This window comes from Eriocheir sinensis, chromosome 57 (assembly GCF_024679095.1).
Source record: "Eriocheir sinensis breed Jianghai 21 chromosome 57, ASM2467909v1, whole genome shotgun sequence".
Classification (NCBI taxonomy): domain Eukaryota; kingdom Metazoa; phylum Arthropoda; class Malacostraca; order Decapoda; family Varunidae; genus Eriocheir; species Eriocheir sinensis.
The window spans coordinates 7252668-7268939 of NC_066565.1; the positions used below are offsets into that span (position 1 = coordinate 7252668).

Genomic DNA, 16272 nt, shown 5'->3' on the forward strand with positions numbered 1-16272 from the left:
ATAACACACAGAAGAATACCACAAAAATATAGGTTTGTCCAACTGTCCCACAGGTGACCACAGAATCTAATACTTTTTAAACAGAATATGACCCTTTTGAAACAGAATCCAAACCATTTGAAACAAAAACCAAACCTTTTAAAACAGAATCCAGACCTCTTTTACCTTTTTGAAACAGAATCGGACCCTTTTAAAACAGAATCCACCTCCTTGTGCTCCACCCTGTCCTCCCATTCCACATGCCCCGTAACTAAATAAAGAGATAAATAAATAAATAAACTAGTAATATAAAGTGAATAATTAAGTATACGAATATAATCGAGAGACCGTCACCTGTTTCTGAATAAGCCGCTTTGTCCGCGCCTTCCTGCAGGTCCAGCGCCCGGCCGCTCAATGATGAACTTCCTCTTGTCCACGTCGTAGGTCAGGCGGGGAATCTTGAAGACGTCGATCACCTCCAGGGCGCTGTCGGGGTTGACGTTTTGCACATTCCCCGCGTCCTGCAAATAAGTGTTAACATTATTATTATTATTTTTCTTTTATTATTATTATCATTGAGGCAAAGCAGGTAACGAGTAGTAGTAGTAATATAAGTAGTAGTAGAAGTAGTACAGGACGCATATTTGACAAGGCTTTCATAGGAGTTTTGGGCATTTCCAGAGGTAGTAGTTTTAACCCATCCGCTGCAATTGGCATGGATTTCGCCATCACTGGTAGCCTGGTAACATACACTCCCAGGTTCGGTATTAGGTCCACTTTTGTTTATTATTTATATCAATGACTTAGACACAGGAATTAGTAGTGATGTTAGTAAATTTACAGATGATACCAAGATCGGTAGAGTAATTGAGTCGGATCAGGACGCTAGTATTCTCCAAGGTGAACTCAACAGATTATATGACTGGGCGGATAAATGGCAGATGGAGTTCAATGTAGGGAAGTGCAGTATTCTGAGTGTAGGTAGGAACAACCCCTCACATAACTATTGCTTAAATGACACTCTCATAAGTAGGTCTGGGTGCGAGGAGGATTTAGGGGACTTAGTGAGCTCTGATCTCCGTCCAAGGGCACAATGCATTCAAGCTAGAAATCGAGCTAATAGGGTACTGGGATTTATTTCAAGGAGCGTAAGCAACAGAAACCCCCAAGTCTTCCTCAAACTATATTTAGCATTAGTTAGACCTCATCTTGACTATGCGGTTCAGTTCTGGTCACCTTACTATAGAATGGATATCAAAATGTTAGAATCGGTGCAGAGGAGGATGACTAAGATGATTCAGGGGCTGAGAAACTTGCCATACGAGGAAAGACTCAAACAGTTAAACTTGCATTCTCTAGAAAGGCGAAGGGTGCGTGGAGACATGATCGAGGTTTATAAATGGATGAAGGGCTTTAATAAGGGAGACATTCATAAGGTTTTGTTGGTAAGAGAACCGGGTAGGACACGAAGTAATGGGTTTAAACTGGATAAATTCAGATTCAACAGGGACACAGGCAAAAATTGGTTTACTAACAGGGTGGTGGATGAGTGGAATAGGCTTAGCAGTCATTAGGTGAGTGCCAATACAATTGTCACATTCAAAAATAGACTAGATAAATTCATGGACAGCGATATTAGGTGGGGTTAGATACACGGGAGCTTAGGGTCAAAGGAGCTGCCTCGTACAGGCCTACCGGCCTCTTGCAGACTCCTGCGTTCTTATGTTCTTATGTTATCCTGCGTTCTTATGTTCTTATGTTATGTCTTTCTCTGCCTCTGTGGTGGATAGTGGAGTGTTTCCCATGTGGTACTGGTGTGCTGGATATCCCTTCACTGGTAGCCTGGTAACATACACCCCCAGGTCTTTCTCTGCCTCTGTGGTGGATAGTGGAGTGTTTCCCATGTGGTATTGGTGTGCTGGATATCCCTTCACTGGTAGCCTGGTCACATACACTCCCAGGTCTTTCTCTGCCTCTGTGGTGGATAGTGGAGTGTTTCCCATGTGGTATTGGTGTGCTGGATATCCCTTCACTGGTAGCCTGGTAACATACACTCCCAGGTCTTTCTCTGCCTCTGTGGTGGATAGTGGAGTGTTTCCCATGTGGTACTGGTGTGCTGGATATCCCTTCACTGGTAGCCTGGTAACATACACTCCCAGGTCTTTCTCTGCCTCTGTGGTGGATAGTGGAGTGTTTCCCATGTGGTATTGGTGTGCTGGATATCCCTTCACTGGTAGCCTGGTCACATACACTCCCAGGTCTTTCTCTGCCTCTGTGGTGGACAGGGTTGGCAATGATTAAATCAAATTGATTTAATCAAATGATTAAATCATTGATTTTTTTACTAAAAAAATCATGATTTTTTTGATTTTTTTGATTTTTTTGATTTTTTTACTAAAAAGTATTCCATAAGTTAAATGATGTGCTCCAAGGATGGTAAAGTAAAACAACCTATTATTCATTTATTCCCTTCATGGTATATACCAGTAAATAAATAAATAAATTAAATAAAAAATAAATAAAATAAAATAAAATAACGAAAAAAAATTAAAGTAATCCTACATTAAGTTTATTCACTCAGAGGCTTTCTGTGATGACCCTAGTTATGGTTTTTGTAAATGAAAACGAGTTTTGCAGCTTTCTCTATCCCTAACCTATTTCTAAGCTTAGAATGAACAAGACGAAATGAAGAAAAAATCCCAGAACTTGAGGCTGTTGTTGTAAATAATTTCCTAACCAAATCAGAAAAATAATTTTTGTCTTCAACAATCTTGCCCAAAAAGCCACCATGCAAGTGGTCCAGCATTATGAATGAGCAGAAAACATGTATGGCTGAAATGGAGGAAGTTTTGCCTTATATATCATTATAAGAGAGAGTGCTGAAGGGCAATTTTCATTGATCCAATTCATTCCCATGTTTTCCTCCTCCATAGTTAGTTTTTTTCCCTTGTAAGCTGGATGTAGTATATTTGCTAAATAGTGAACAGGGTGAGGGCTAGTTTCATTAGTTTCATGAAATGATCTTCAATGACAGCACTATCACCTGACCGAACTGATTCCTCTGCAAGCTTATTCTGTAAATCTTTCCACACCTCAGTAGCTTCTCCTATGTCACATCTGTCCCTCTGAACTTTATCAAGTGCTATGGCAATGAGCTTCAGAATTTTCAGCATATCTTCTGCAGATCTTTTATGTATGTGTCCATCACCTTCCTTATAATAACTGGATCCAGTTGGTTTTTTTCACCATCACACACAGATACTAATATTGGCCAGTTGTTTAGGTAACCTTCTAAGCAATCAGACAGTGTATTCCACCGTCGTCTTGAGGCACGATGAGGGTTGAACCTCCCATGTGCTTTGTATGCTGCTGAGGCTGTGGTTGTTCCAGTATTTAACAATCTTCACAATATGTTCTTTAATGTTACCAATTTCTAAATCTTTTGCTAGCACTGACTGTGACTGACCAACTGGTGGAAAATACATGTACTGTACTGAGCTTAGGGAGTTCTCTTGCTCTAATGTTGCCAACTTGCCATATGTTTTTTACTAGGTAAAAATCAGCCTCCTTTAGTCTTTACTAACTTGGGATTCAATGTATCATAATAATAACCAAGGTTAGCAACCAAACAGTAACAGAATAAAAGTAGATATTCTTCTGTGTGGTAATAATATAAAATGCTGTCATGAAAACAACTTCAGGCAACTCTGTCCTAAACCTGGTCCTGTACCAACTACAAACAAGTATTGAACACGTATGTATCAGGATCCTTGACTGTGCTCACACTTACACGCCCTAAACTCAAACTTAAAGTAACCTATGGAGATTTTCAAATCACTCAGGATATATATATATATAGATATATAAATATATATATATATATATATATAGATATATATATATATATATATATATATATATATATATATATATATATATATATTTTTATTTTTAATAAAAAAATCAAAAAAATCAAATAAATAAAAAAAATCAATGATTTTTTGATTTTTTTGATTTTTTTAAAAAAATCAAAAAAATCACCAACCCTGGTGGTGGATAGTGGAGTGTTTCCCATGTGGTATTGGTATGCTGGATATCCCCTCCCAAGGTGCAGGACTTTACATTTTTCTTAACTGAATTGTAGCAGCCACTTTTTGTTCCACTCCTGTAGCTTGGTGATGTCTTCTTGTAGAACTGAGTCAAGGGTTAAGATGGCGCCACTATAAACACCTGCCTGCACCAATACGGGCTGGGGCCGACTACCATCCAGGCCCCTCAAACAAGCCTATCGGCGCTATAGGCGTAGACATAAATAATAAATAATAAATAAAAAAAGTCCCTTCTTCTGTACCGTAAACCTGAAAGAACACTCATGAGAACACGGCTGAGCTCCTTTTTGGCCTTCGGAAACACCTGATGTGAGGGGCAGAAGACCCTGAGAACACTGACAACATGTTTTCCAGTGAGTGAGTGAGTGAGCATTTGAGTGAATGAGTAAGTGATAGAGTGAATGAATGAGTGGGTGAGTGAGTGAATGAGTGAGTGATAGAGTGAATGAATGAGTGAGTGAGTGAGTGATAGAGTGAATGAATGAGTGAGTGAGTGAGCGAATGAGTGAGTGATAGAGTGAATGAATGAGTGAGTGAGTGAGTGATAGTGAATGAATGAGTGAGTGAGCGAATGAGTGAGTGATAGAGTGAATGAATGAGTGAGTGAATGAGTGAGTGAGAGTGAATGAATGAGTGAGTGAGTGAATGAGAGTGATGGAATGAGTGAGTGAATGAGGAGTGAATGAGTGAGTGGTGGAGTGAGGAGTGAGTGGAGTGAGTGAATGAGTGAATGAGTGGAGTGAGTGGAATGAGTGAGTGATAGAGTGAATGAGCGAATGAGTGAGTGAATGAGTGATAGAGTGAATGAATGAGGTGAGAGTGAGGTGATGAGTGAATGAATGAGGAGTGGAATGAATGAGTGAGGAATGAGTGAATGAGTGAGTGAGTGAATGGAGGAGGATGAATGAGTGAGTGAGTGAATGAGTTAGTGATAGAGTGAATGAATGAGTGAGTGAATGAGTGAGTGATAGAGTGAATGAATGAGTAAGTGAGTGAATGAGTGATAGAGTGAATGAATGAGTGATTAGAGTGAATGAATGAGTGATAGAGTGAATGAATGAGTGAGTGATGATGAGTGGAGTGAATGAGTAAGTGATAGAGTGAATAAATGAGTGAGTGAATGAGTGAGTGAGTGAATGAGTAGGTGATAGAGTGAATGAATGAGTGAGTGAGTGAATGAGTGAGTGATAGAGTGAATGAATGAGTGAGTGAGTGAATGAGTAAGTGATAGAGTGAATGAGTAAGTGATAGAGTGAATGAATGAGTGAGTGGATGAGTGAATGAGTAAGTGATAGAGTGAATGAATGAGTGAGTGAGTGAATGAGTAAGTGATAGAGTGAATGAATGAGGAAGTGAGTGAGTAAATGAGTAAGTGATAGAGTGAATGACTGAGTGAGTGAATGAATGAGTGAGTGAGTGAATGAATAAGTGATAGAGTGAATGAATGAGTGAGTGAGTGAGTGAGTGAGTGAGTGATAGAGTGAATGAGTGAGTGAGTGAATGAATGAGTAAGTGATGGAGTGAATGAATGAGTGAGTGAGTGAGTGAGTGAGTGAGTGAGTGATAGAGTGAATGAGTGAGTGAGTGAATGAATGAGTAAGTGATAGAGTGAATGAATGAGTGAGTGAGTGAGTAAGTGATAGAGTGAATGAATGAGTGAATGAGTAAGTGATAGAGTGAATGAGTGAGTGAGTGAATGAATGAATAAGTGATAGTGAATCAATGAGTAGGTGAGTGAGTGGGTGAATAAGTGGTAGAGTGAGTGGAGGAGGTGGAGTGAGTGAGTGAGTAAGTGATAGAGTGAATGAATGAGTGAGTGAGTGAATGAGTAAGTGATAGAGTGAGTGAGTGAGTGAGTGAGTGAGTAAATAAGTGGTACCAGTAGAGTGAGTGAGTGAGCAAGTGGTAGAATGAGTGAGTGAGTGAGTGAGTGGGTGAGTAAATAAGTGGTACCAGTAGAGTGAGTGAGTGAGCAAGTGGTAGAATGAGTGAGTGAGTGAGTGGGTGAGTGAGTAAATAAGTGGTACCAGTAGAGTGAGTGAGTGAGTGAGCAAGTGGTAGAATGAGTGAGTGAGTGAGTGAGTGGGTGAGTAAGTAAATAAGTGGTACCAGTAGAGTGAGTGAGTGAGCAAGTGGTAGAATGAGTGAGTGAGTGAGTGGGTGGCATTCCCTCTGCCCTGCCCTGACCAGCTCAACAAAACCTGCCTCGGCTGCCCTGTAGATTGCCTCCTTGGTGATCTGGTCGGAGGTGATGGGGAGCTTCTGCAGTGCCTCGATGACCGCCTCCACCCACTGCGTGTGCTCCTCCTGCGGCAGAGGCTCCAGCAGCTGACACAGGTAGCTTGCCACGTCGCTGTTTGGGAGAGGCAGGAAAGAGCGGAGTTACGGGAGTCCTTTTGTTGTTTTGTTTAGCTACGGTAAAGGAAGCAGGTCAAGGGCAATAATAAATAAGAAAATAAAGCTTGCTAGACGCTGCCCCAACAAGAGAAAAATGAACGAGAGGTCAGGAAAAAGATTAATTTCGGAAAGGAAAGAGCGGAGTGAGTTACCAGAAGTCCATTTTTTGTTTTTGTTTTTTTACAAGAAGGGAGGCAACTTAACCCTTATACCCCGTGATAAAATGAGTGGACGGTTTTAAGTTACGTACGTACATAAAAACGGGTGAGTAATGTTAGTAGGTGTTCCCTTGCTTACCTTAGTGTTCATTCAAATTATTGTAACAAATGCTGGGACAATTATATATCATCTGAAGGCTTAGAGGTTGGTCTTTGCTTTGGTATAATGATAAATGAACAAATGGAGCTTATGTAATCCTCTAAATGGTAAACCTCCAGTATCACCTCACACTCGTCATCTGACATCACCCTTATCTAGGTCAATAAGAAGACAAAAAAACAATTCTCACGTATTGTCATGTATCATATCATGTGCCTGAAATACTTATTTACTCATGGAAATACATATATATCTGCTATCTTGCCTAGAAATGGGTAAAAAAAATGATAAAATACACCACACATCGCGACCTTGTACTCACTGCGGGAAAATCTGGAGCCCGAATACAACATAACAAATCCTTGTAAAAGCTGGGACGTGATTGGCCAGGCATCCAGCATGTTGGAAAAAAGGGCCAATGACAGGGCTTGATGTATGACGCATAGCCTCAAGCATAAACAGTGTGTCATAAAATGATCGATCGTGGCGTGACGGAGACTAACATAAAAGCCATGATCATGCCTGACGGGGTATAAGGGTTAAGGGCAAAAAAACATAAAAGAACATAAAAATAGCTTACCAGACACTCCTCTGACAAAAGTAAGGAAACAAGAGGCCAGAAGATGGCCAATTTTGGAAAGGAAAGAGCGGAGTGAGTTACAGGAATCCTTTTTCTTTGTTGTTGTTTTTAACAGGGAGGCAACTTAAGGGTAAAAAATCATTAAAGAACAAAAAAAATAGCCCGCCCGACGCTCCTCCAACAAAAGAAAAAGCAGGAGGCCAGAAGAGAGAGCAATTTTGAAAAGGAAAGTGCAAAGTGAGGTCAAGGAAGTTTTTTTTTACAAAGGAAGAGTAGAAAAAAAGGTTAATCTAGCCAACAACTGCTTCTAATATAGTGAAAAAATAGCATGGGTACTGCATAGGATACTTCTTTTGCTTCACATCTGTGAAGGTTTTAGTTACTGGTCGTACCAATTTACTGCGTAAACGGCTTGATTATGTGGGGGTGCCTTGAACATTTCAAAGTCCAGTGTTGTTGTTTGACTCGACAGCTTCCTGGGCAGACTGAGCCTCATAGCTGCCTTACACTACACCACAGAAACTAGTTCCTAAGTCAGTGATTTCCAGAACGCCCATAGATCCTAACGATTTCGGACAAGAAACGATCTTTAAGAGTTCTACGTTATTTTCTTTTCTATATTAAAGTAAATAATGGCGCAAGTATTTGTATTTTCTAATTTTAAAGGAACACATTCGTGAAATTTTACTACGCGAGGGTGTATCAGTGGTGGCACCTATAGGCAGGTTCCTGAAGTCAGTTGTTTTCAAGCCGCCATAATGGATGGAAGGCCCGACACTCACTCCCTCAAAACATCAGTCTACTTCACCTCTCGGTAAGTGTTAACTGAGTATTTAACCTCTTTATTGGTATGCATGTAGGTTGACAAAAGGACCGACTACTATCCCATTACCGGGTCCAACAGTGACACGGGCGTGTCACGTGCGCTTTGTGATTCACGGTCGCATGAAGCTATGACAAGCACGTGTCAGAAAACAAACGGATATTGTTCAACGTGCGATACTTATAGTTGATATATAGCATATATCATATGATATATAGCATATATAGTTGATATGTAGCAGTCGGTAGGTCACTCCCGGCTCAGTTAACAGCAGGAGCGTCAGTGCTGGATGACAGCTGTCACAAATGTTTTATTTTGTACCCCAAAGTACTTGGTAACAATGATCTAGCATCATCTTACAAGAAGTGGATGGGTTAACCGTCAGTACTGTACCACTTGTAATTATAAAACATGACATTTACCAAATTACTCGACTATGGATTGGGGCAGCGGCGGTGGGCGGGTGGGGGATCTACTACGCTGACCATCCAATTACACGCCCAACACTCGTCAACAGACCCGCTGCGGCGGCTGCTAGGTTATATTGGAATTGATTACAAGAGTGTACGTTAGGGACTTTCCTTACTTTAGAGACTAGAGAATTTTCCCTATTTTAGGGATTTTTGTAGGGACATTTTGGAAGCCCATTTTTCAGTGATTTAGCCTTCCACCACCAAAACCACGGTTCCCTACAGGGATTAATCGAGCGCATCATACATGTGAGTGGGGTCGAGGGGGCGAAGCACCCCAGTTAGTTGCCAGGTCGCAAAGTTCGGTTGGGGTACTTTAAGAGGGGGAGGGTCCAGGGGGGGTGCAGCCCCCCTTGGTCAGCAGGGGGTTTGAAGTTAGGTTATGTAAAGTTCGGTTAAAGTAGTTTAAATATGCTCACCCACCCTAAAGAACCGATTTCAAGTGCATCATACATGTGGGGGTTAGTGACGGTACGCTTGGTTAGCGATTAGCCCACGCATGTGAGAGTATACATTAGGGATTTTCCTTACTTTCGAGAAGAGGGAATTTTCCCTAATTTAGGGATTATTCTAGGGATATTTTGGAAACCCATTTTTCAGTGATTTTGCCTTCCCCCCCAACAACCCCAGTTCTCCACAGGTCCCCAGGCTTGTGTTGGGGGGTAGGGGGGCTGGGGTGGTGGAGGGGGAGTAGTTGTTCCCTAGTTTTACAAAAAAAAAAAAAAAAAAAAAAAAACGCTAGTCTATGTTCCCACACAGGGTAAAGAGTGGCGGAAAGAGAGGTCAGTTCCGAGTGCTCTTTCTCAGTTTTCGTTGCAGTGACGGCAGCAGACCAAGGGCAGAAAATAAAGAGGAACAAAAAATCCTGCTGATCACTGCTCCTGTATAAAGAAGTATAGAGGAGTGGCCACCAGAGAGGTCAGTGTCCGGTGAAGTGTCTTAATGTTCCTCTCCTTGTTAATGTGATGTTAGGTTAGGTTAAGACGACGTGCGCTGGGCAAAAATAAACTTGGCGAATCTAACCAAACTAACTCTAACCTAATGTCTGCACTCCTCCCTCTATGCCGACTTTGTCTCATATGATAACAATAAAATGAAATAGTAATAAAGAAGAAAGAGAAGAGGAAGAAGAAGGAGAAAAAGGAGGAAGAGGAGGAATAAGAAGGAGATGGAGAAGATAACAATAAAAAAATAATAATAAGGAAGGAAGAGAAGAAGAGGAAGAAGGAGGAGGAGGAATAAGAAGGACAAGAAAAGAAGAAAGAGAAGAATACAAAGAAAAAGAAGGAGAAAAAGACAAAATGAAGAAGAAGAAGATTAAGAAGAAGCAAAGGGGAACATTAATAAGGAGAAAGAGGAGAAGAACAAGAAGAAGAAAAAAAAGAGGAAAAGAAGTGAAGATTAAGAAAAAGGATAAGAAGCAGAAGAGGAATAATAAAAAGGAGAAGAAAAAGGAGGAGGCAGAGAAGAATGAGAAGAAGGAGGAAGTGGAGAAGAAGAAAAAGGGAACTGTTGATGAAGAAAAAGAAGAACAAAACTAATAACCTTTACCTCCGCAAGTTCAGTCCGTACAGCTTAAAGAACCGCATCATCTCACTCTTCTGCGCCAAAGTCCTGTTCTCGGCCATGGTGGGGGGAGATCGGGGTCTTGGGGTTATATATCGCTTCTGAGGGCGTCACTCCTTCCTTTATAGCCTTTAATTATCTTGTTCTTCTGGGATGTTTTAGGGGGCTGGTCAGGCCATAATTAATTCTTACGAGTTAGTCAAGGTCATTTATTCTTCTTCTGGAGACCCCTGGAGCTTTGTAGCGCTTCTGAGGCCGTCACTTCTTGATCTCCTTCCTTTACGACCTTTAATTATCTTTTCTTCCTCTGCGGTGTTTTAGGGGCTGTTTAGGCCTTACGAGTCAGTCAAGGTCCTTTTTGAGGCCCCTGGCGCTACGTATCGCTTCTAAGGTCGTCACTCCTTGATCTTCCTTCCTTTACGACCTTTAATTATCTTCCTGTTCTTCCTCTGGGGTGCTTTAGGGGTCTGTTCAGGCCGTAACTATTATCCTCCTCGCCGCCCCGCCACTCAAGGGTTTGTTTGTAAACATTGGGATTTGGCGCCAACGTCCTCATCATACTATCGTACTTAGCACACTGCATTTCCTGGTTTCAGACCCCAAAACAGTCGCATCCACACAGCTAACGATATTTATTTATACTACTTGTTGAAATCGTCGATTACTGAGGCTTCCTTGCGGTAATGTTGGGCCAGAAACTGGAATATGCAGTATTGTTCTGAGTACGACAATCTGGTGACGCTGGATTGGTGGGAGTCGCGCAGGGCCTTGCTCTTGCTCTTGCTGTACAGGTGACAAGGGAGGACATAAGAGTAAGAAAGAGCTGAGGAATTATAGGCCGATATCCCTGGCGAATACGGTGGGAAAGATTTTCTGTGCTGTGTTGAATGAAAGGCTGTGTAAGTGGATTGAAAGAGAGTGCTGGGTGAGGAGCAGAATGGTTTTCGCACAGACAGGAGGGCAGAGGACAGTATGTATGTGGTAAATGAGATGATAGAGAGGAAAAGGAAGAATGGAAGTCCGTTGTATCTTGGGTTTCTTGATATTGAGAAAGCGTATGATAGAGTGAACAGGGAGGTGATGTGCAAGGTACTGGAGAAAGTAGGTTTGAGTGATAAGATAGTGCGAATCATTAGGAGCATGTATGTGGATACGAGAGCCAGGTATAGGTTAGGAGCATTAGAGACAGAGTGGGTGAGGAGTGAAAGAGGTGTTAGGCAGGGCTGCATCCTGTCTCCAACTCTCTTCAGTCTGTACACTGAGGAGCTGGCAGCCAGGATGAGGAGAAAGAATGCAGGAGTAAAAGTGGGAGAAGACAGGGTAAGTGTGCTTCTATATGCAGATGATGTGGTAGTCATGAGTGAGTCAGCGGAGGAACTGCAGGAACTATTAGATGTGGTGAATGAGTATGGGAGAGATTTTGGAGTGAAATATAGTAGTGAGAAAAGTCAGATAATGGTTGTGAATGGGGCAGAAGATGAGAGAAATAGGACCTGGAGGCTAGGAGACACAGAGCTAGGGCAAACAGATGCATACAAGTACCTGGGTGTATGGATGAGTCCGAGAGGATGTGAAAGGACAAAGAATGAGAAGATTAGCCTAGTTAATCAATGGGTGGGCCGTCTGAGAAGTGCGGCAAGAATGAGAGCATGTAAGTATGATGTGCTGAGAGAGGTGTGGAAGAGTGTAGCAGTGCCGAGTGTGATGTATGGGATGGAGGTGATTACATGGAGTGAGTTGGAAATGGATAAACTGGAAGTAGGGCAAAATAGGATCGGTAGGTTAGCTTTGAATGCACCAAGGTATGCAGCGGTGGAAGCATTGAGGGGTGATATGGGGTGGAGTACCTTTAGGGAAAGATTTAGGAAGGCTACCCTTAGATACAAAGTCAGACTGGAACGAATGGATGACGCGAGATTGGCACGGAAGGTCTACTTGTGGAGTGTGCATGAGAGCAAATGGATTAAAAACTGCATGAGAATGAATTGGTGACAGTGGTATGCGAGTCAGGTGGGTGAGCAGAGAGGAAGGGAGGCGTTTCTTTGAATGGAAGGTGACTGACAGAAATAGTGAGGGTCTAGAATGGAATGTGAGAAAGTGGAAGAAAGAGATAGACAGTGCAGTGAAAGGTGACGGTCTGAGGAGGTGGAAGCATGTGATGGAGCGAAAGACTACTTTGGAGTGGTACAGGGAAAAGGAAGCCCCGCAGTGTGTCAGCTGGTATGATGGAAGCCTGGGTGGTGATCTTCTTCCAAGCTCACGCAGTGTATGAATGTGAATGCAAGAAACTACAGGTGGTCTGAGTCCCGCAGCAAAGTGTGTCAGATGTGTGACAGGGGTGTGGATGAAACTGTCGTGCATTTGATACTGGTGTGTAGGAGGTACCTGAGAGAAAGGATGGAGATGATGAGGGTGGCACTGAGTGAGGTGGGCTGGGATGTGAATAGGAGGATTGCAAGAACATAGAGGGAATGGATGCTGCTGCTGCTGGGACTGAATGCTGAAGCAAATGAGAGAATTATAGAAGACATGAAGAGTTTTCTGGAAGAATGTGGTGTGCAGAAAATATAGAAAGGAATTGATAATGGATACTTGTGTTGTGTTTTTTATTTTTTATTATTACGTCGAAGGCCAGACTCTCCAACGGGTCACCTGTACAGCAAGAGCAAGAGCAAGTTGGAGAGTCAGGCCTTCGTATCGGCACACCCTGTAAAAATAAAACAACACAAGCAGTATCCATTACAAATCTTCCAATTCCCTATTTCTTGCACACCACATCTTTTCCAGAAAACTCTTCATGGCTTCTATAATTCTATCATTTGCTTCATCACTCAGTCCCAGCAGCAGCTCCTGCTCTTGCTCTTGCTGTACAGGTGAATGGATGAGTGACAGTGGAAATGTAGAAAGACTGAAGGTGGATGGTGTAACAATTACAGATGAAGAGAAAATGAGGGAGGCAGTCAAGGAGTTTTGGGAGAATATAGGAGGAGTGGGTGAAGAAATGAACGTGAGAGAAGCGGGTGTGACCATGGAGAGGAAAGATGCAACTGAGCTGAATGAAAGGATCAGTAGGGAGGAAGTTGAGAGGTGTATTAAGAGACAGAAGGATGGAAAAGCAGCAGGACCAGATGATATCCCGTACGAGCTTTATAAGAATGGTGGTGAGAGTGTTATTGACAGAATGACTGACTTATTTAACCAGGTGTGGGAGGAAGAGAGAGTGCCGAGCAAGTGGAATGAATGTAAGGTGACTTTGATACATAAGGGTGGACACAAGAGTAGACAGGAGCTTAAGAATTACAGACCAATCTCCCTTGTAAACACAGTAGGGAAAGTTTTTTGTGCAGTGCTGAATGAAAGGTTGTGTAAATGGATTGAGAGGAATAGGGTATTAGGTGAGGAACAGAATGGTTTCCGGGTTGACAGGAGAGCTGAAGATAATATGTTTGTGGTGAATGAACTGATTGAAAGGAAAAAGAGAGCAGGAGAAAAGTTGTACTTAGGTTTTCTAGACATAGAGAAAGCTACGACAGGGTTAATAGGAGTATGTTGTGTAGGGTGCTGGAGCAGATTGGATTGAGTGATAAGTTTGTGAACATAATTAGGAGTATGTATGCAGGCACAAGAGCTAAATACAGGTTAGGGAGCCTAGAGACAGACTGGGTGAAGAGCGAGAGAGGAGTGAGGCAGGGTTGCATTCTGTCACCAACATTATTTAGCCTGTATACAGAGGAGCTGGCAGTTAGGATGAGAAGAATGAATGCGGGAGTGAAAGTTGGAGAGGACAAGTTGTGTGTGTTGTTGTATGCGGACGATGTTGTGATTTTGAGTGACTCTGCGGGAGACTTACAAAGAATGTTAGATGTGGTAGGGGGCTATGGAAGAGATTTTGGTGTTAGATTTAGTAGTGAGAAGAGCAAGATTATGATAGTCAATAGGTCAGAGGATGAGAGAGAAACAACTTGGAGACTGGAAGGGAATGAGTTGGAACAGACCGAAGAATACAAGTACCTAGGGGTGTGGATGGAGGTAAATGGATGCGGCAGGGCCAAGAATGTAAAGATAAGTTTGACAAACCAGTGGGTAGGCCGTTTAGGGAGTGCAGCGAGGATGAGAGCGAGCAAGTATGATGTCATCCGTGAGGTTTGGAAGAGTGTGGCTGTCCCGAGCATTATGTATGGAATGGATGTGATGACATAGAATGACAGTGAGATACAAAAATTGGAGGTGGGGCAGAATAGGGTAGCAAGAATGGCACTGAATGCACCAAGGTTTGCAGCAGTAGAGGCTCTTAGGGGTGACATGGGATGGAGCACGTTTAGGGAAAGACTAGTAAAGGCAACCTTGAGATATAAAGTGAGACTGGAACAAATGGAGGATGCAAGATTAGCAAGAAAAGTATACTTGTGGAGTATAAGAGATGGCAAATGGGCGAATAAATGTGGGCGAATGATAGACAGGAATGTTATGCTAAGTAGGTGGGTGTACCGACCCTTTGAGGATAGGCAAAATGTGTTTGAATGGAGAGTAACAAACAGAAATGGAGAGGGGTTTGAGTGGGATGTAAGAAAGTGGAAGAATGTGATAGATATGGCAGTTAAAGATGAGGGATTGAGCAAGTGGAAGAATGAGATGGAAAGAAAGGAAACTCTCGACTGGTATAGGGAGAAAGAGGCCCCAAAGTGTGAGGTGTGGTATGAGGGAAGCCTGGGAGGTGATCTTCTTTTCCGTGCTAGAGCGCAGTGTCTGGATGTGAATGCAAGGAACTATAGATGGTCTGAGTCCCGCAGCAAAGTGTGCCAGATGTGTGACTGGGGTGTGGACGAGACTGTGCAGCATGTAGTGCTGGAATGCAAGAAGTATGACAGGGAGAGAACGAAGATGATGCATGTGTTTTTGAGCGAGATGGGACGTGGAGTGAACGCGAGGACGGCAAGGGAGTGGATGGTGCTGCATGCTGCTGGGGCTCAGTGGAGAGACGAGTGGACGAGTGATTGAGGCAGTGAAAGAGTTCTTGGAGGGCATGTGGCGTGAAAGATATAGGGAATGATATCTTGCCCCGAGAACATAGACTTTCCGCATGTTTTTTGTTTTCTTTTCACAGGCCTGGCTGGGGAGAAATCCCGAGCCACCTGTGACATCAAGATCAAGATCAAGATCATGACGCAAGACTGGCACGGAAGGTTTACTTGTGGAGTGTGCATGAGAGCAAGTGGATTAAGAACTGCATGAGAATGGTTGGTGACAGTGGTATGCGAGTCAAGTGGGTGAGCAGAGAGGAAGGGAGGCGTTTCTTTGAATGGAAGGTGACTGACAGGAACAGTGAGGGTCTACGTAGATTTTCAATACACAGATCAGCAGTACACGGTCGTAAGGAAGGACAGAGCTGTACAGAATGCCCCGGGAGGAGGAGTGGCAATACTAGTGAAAAATTACCTGCCCATAGATTTAAGTTCAGTAACCAGTCTTGTTGACCACAATGCTCAAGAATCAGTTTGGTGTGAGTTAAATTAAAAAGCAAGGAGGGCAAAAACTTAGTACATAAGAACATAAGAACGCAGGAGTCTACAAGAGGCCGGTAGGCCTGTACGAGGCAGCTCCTTTGACCCTAAGCTCCCGTGTATCTAACCCCACCTAATATCGCTGTCCATGAATTTATCTAGTCTATTTTTGAATGTGACAATTGTATTGGCACTCACCACATGACTGCTAAGCCTATTCCATTAATCCAGCACCCTGTTTGTAAACCAATTTTTGCCTGTCCCTGTTGAATCTGAATTTATCCAGTTTAAACCCATTACTTCGTGTCCTACCCGGTTCTCTTACCAACAAAACCTTATGAATATCTCCCTTATTAAAGCCCTTCATCCATTTATAAACCTCGATCATGTCTCCATGCACCCTTCGCCTTTCTAGAGAATGCAAGTTTAACTATTTGAGTCTTTCCTCGTATGGCAAGTTTCTCAACCCCTGAATCATCTTAGTCATCCTCCTCTGCACCGATTCTAACATTTTGATATCCATTCTATA

General features: G+C 42.6%; 1 pseudogene; it reads right to left on the bottom strand.

Annotated features, from left to right (window-relative positions):
- Window positions 1-10551, bottom strand: part of LOC126984349 (DNA polymerase epsilon subunit 2-like) — a 40127-nt pseudogene extending 29576 nt beyond the window's left edge.
- Between the last annotated feature and the right edge of the window lie 5721 nt (window positions 10552-16272).